Raw genomic sequence first — 2,944 nt, 5'->3', positions numbered from 1 at the left:
AGTGAGATCAGAGCAAGGCAGGCTGGGAGCGGGAGCAAGCCTGGCCTGCGGGGGGCGGGGGGGCAGAGGGGGGTGAAGGGGGGGCACATTTGGCCCTCCCTACAAAGTTCCCCAGGCAGCCTTGCAAGTAATGAAAACAAATGAGGTGGTTTGATTTGCAAAACTTTGCTGCGTTTTGAAAGGCAGACGTTTCACGTATAGATAGCTGCATACAGCACTGTCTCTCGAGAACTGGGATAGAAACGGTGGCAAGTCATGAACTTGTCAACAGGATAACCTGCTGCATTGAACACCAGACACAGCCACCAGGATGCCCACGGAGGCACCCACTCTCCACGGGTGTCTGAGGCTGGGCTCCTGGGGGCAGAGGCCCTGATAGCTCTCGTCCGCCTCTGCCCCTGTCCCTCCTCACTGCATCCCTTTCCTCCGCCCGCGAGGGAAGAGCTGGACGTTGCTTTGGGTAAATAATTAAGTTAGTGACTCAAAGCCAAGAGAGACCTTTCAGCAACTTTTTGTACATTTTACATCAAAACCCAACGGCCCCGAGCCCCCCAGGCCCCTCCCGCCCCGAGAGCCAGAGGCAGGGAGATTGGGGGGCGGGGGGCGGGGGCACGAGGCCTGCGGCCTTCCAAGCTGCTCGCTCTGTTGGCAGCTTCCCTGACCGACGCCGAGACTTCCCGCCCCCGGCGTGGGATTTCATCGTGTCCCAGACCCCCGATGGCTAAACTCACGTGTTTCCTTAGAACACTTGGCAGACACTCTATTCTCATGTTGGTCCCCTGGGTGTCTGGGCCGGTCCTCCTACGTGAAGCTCCAGATATTTGCACGGGACTCACCTCTCGGGGGTTTGCACCCCTCGGCCACGGAACGCGCCGCTCTTCCCGGCATCCACGTCCCCCGCCTGGCACCCCGCTGGTCGCCGTTATCATCAGCTCTGCCCTCTGCCCGGCTAACTTTAAGGGTTTTATTTCCCCTTTTGCTTTCAAAGCTTGTCCCGGACTCATAAAAGGGGACTGCTCACTTTCCCCCTCCCCCGGGCCATGAAATTATTCAGAGGGAGCCCGGGGTCTGGCCGCAGAGGCAACGCGGGGCTCTGGGTCCCCGAGTCGGCGGGGACCCCACTCGCTGGGCAGGGCGCCTCCCGGGCACCGGGCACTGGCCCTGAGCCTTATCTCAGGCACGTTGTGACTTCTTCGCTGTTTCATCATCGCAGCTGTGATGGGACGGGCAGCTTCCTTCGTGATGAGCAAGGCGAGGAGCAGGAACAGAGGGGTGGCTGGCCTCCCGCTCCAGGGCCGCTCGCTGCCCGGGTCCAGCTCCAGGTGGGCGGGTGGAGGGGTCCGCAGCCTGGACCCCGCTCCCACAGGAGGACAGTGGCCGGGCTGGGCTGCGACCCCAGGACCTGCCCTACCATTCCCCGCGGGACCCCGGCCGGCCTTGGTACGTGTCCGTTTAAGTGACAGCGGTTCTCAACCTGTGGGTCGCGACCCCTTTGGGGGGTCAAACGACCCTTTCACAGGGGTCGCCTAAGACCATCGGAAAACACATATATAATTACATATTGTTTTTGTGATTCATCACTATGCTTTAATTATGTTCAATTTGTAACAATGAAATTGGGGGTCACCACAGCATGAGGAACTGTATTAAAGGGTTGCACATTAGGAAGGTTGAGAACCACTGGGTGAACCTCAGGGGGTTTTCCTGGCTTCTGTTCCTTTTCTGTCTGGGGATTTCAAGGAGACTGGTCAGCAAAGCTCAGTTGTAAACAATGGGCCTGGGCCCAGCCTGCGTGGCTCAGTGGTTGAGCGTCGATCTATGAGCCAGGAGGTCAGGGTTCGATTCTGGTCAGGGCACAGGCCTGGGTTGCAGGCTTGATCCCAGTGTGGGGCGTGCAGGAGGCAGCCGATCCATGATTCTCTCATCACTGATGCTTCTATCTCTCTCCCTCTCCCTTCCTCTCTGAGGTCAATAACAGCATATAGTGTTTTAAATGGGGCCTGGGGTGGGCACGGCTGAGGATGGAGCTTCCGTGTGACGTCTACAGCCCGGTGAGAGGCGTGCCTCTGGGAAGGGGCCCTGCAGCCTCGGGCCAGGCCAGCGGCTGGGAGGACAGCCCCCCAGAGCCGTGCTGAGACCTGGGAGCCGCTGAGGGAGGGACCAGGGCCCTGGGAGCAGACACCCAGCCGGCTCCCAGCTGCAACCTGGCTGTTTGCAAGGTGACAAGCCCCAGGCAGCCTGGGCGGGGCCTCCCGCAGGGCTCGGCCTGTGTCCGTGCAGGCACAGTCCCTGCGGCCCTGGGGTTCCCAAGTCACCGCGTTAGCCGCTGCTAAATGAAACCAGACCTTCATCCTTAGAGGACCTGCACCTGGCTCCTCCCTGGGGAACGGAGCGTGGAAGACGGAACAGAGCGATGCTGGGTCTGCTGAGACCCACCCTCCCAGCCGAGGTGAGAGGCCAGCGGGCCTCCTGGGGAACGTCCTGGGCGTCTAACTCCAGGTGCAGCCTCGGGGCCGCTGTGGGGCCGCGGGCACAGGATCAGTCGTCCTGAGGGCAGCGGTTCTGGCCTGGGAGCTGCCTGCCTTCCTCTCTGCCTCCTGCCTCCGTTCACTCAGCACGCTGGTGGGCAGCACTGGCGCACCCGCCGGGCCCTGGACGGGGAGGGAGGACACCAGCCCCACGCCCAGCCCTGGACGGGGAGGGAGGACACCAGCCCCTTTTTTTTAAAAAGGCGGGGAGTTTTTTTTTTTGGGGGAAACGCGTTACATGACAGGGAGGGGAGGTTTTGAGAAATACAAACAAACCAGGGAAATAAGGCAGGTCCTCAAAGAAGCTGTTTGAATGTCATTACGTAAGAGCGGAGAAGTGTCAAAACGCAACATTAATTCAAACGGGTTCGAAGCAGACAGCGCATGCATGCTCAGCATGTTTATGCTTCAACAGA

The sequence above is a fragment of the Myotis lucifugus genome, unplaced genomic scaffold (genome assembly GCF_000147115.1).
Source record: "Myotis lucifugus unplaced genomic scaffold, Myoluc2.0 scaffold_315, whole genome shotgun sequence".
Taxonomy (NCBI): domain Eukaryota; kingdom Metazoa; phylum Chordata; class Mammalia; order Chiroptera; family Vespertilionidae; genus Myotis; species Myotis lucifugus.
The sequence above is the reverse complement of the archived record's forward strand: the minus strand, read 5'-3'. Positions refer to the sequence as shown.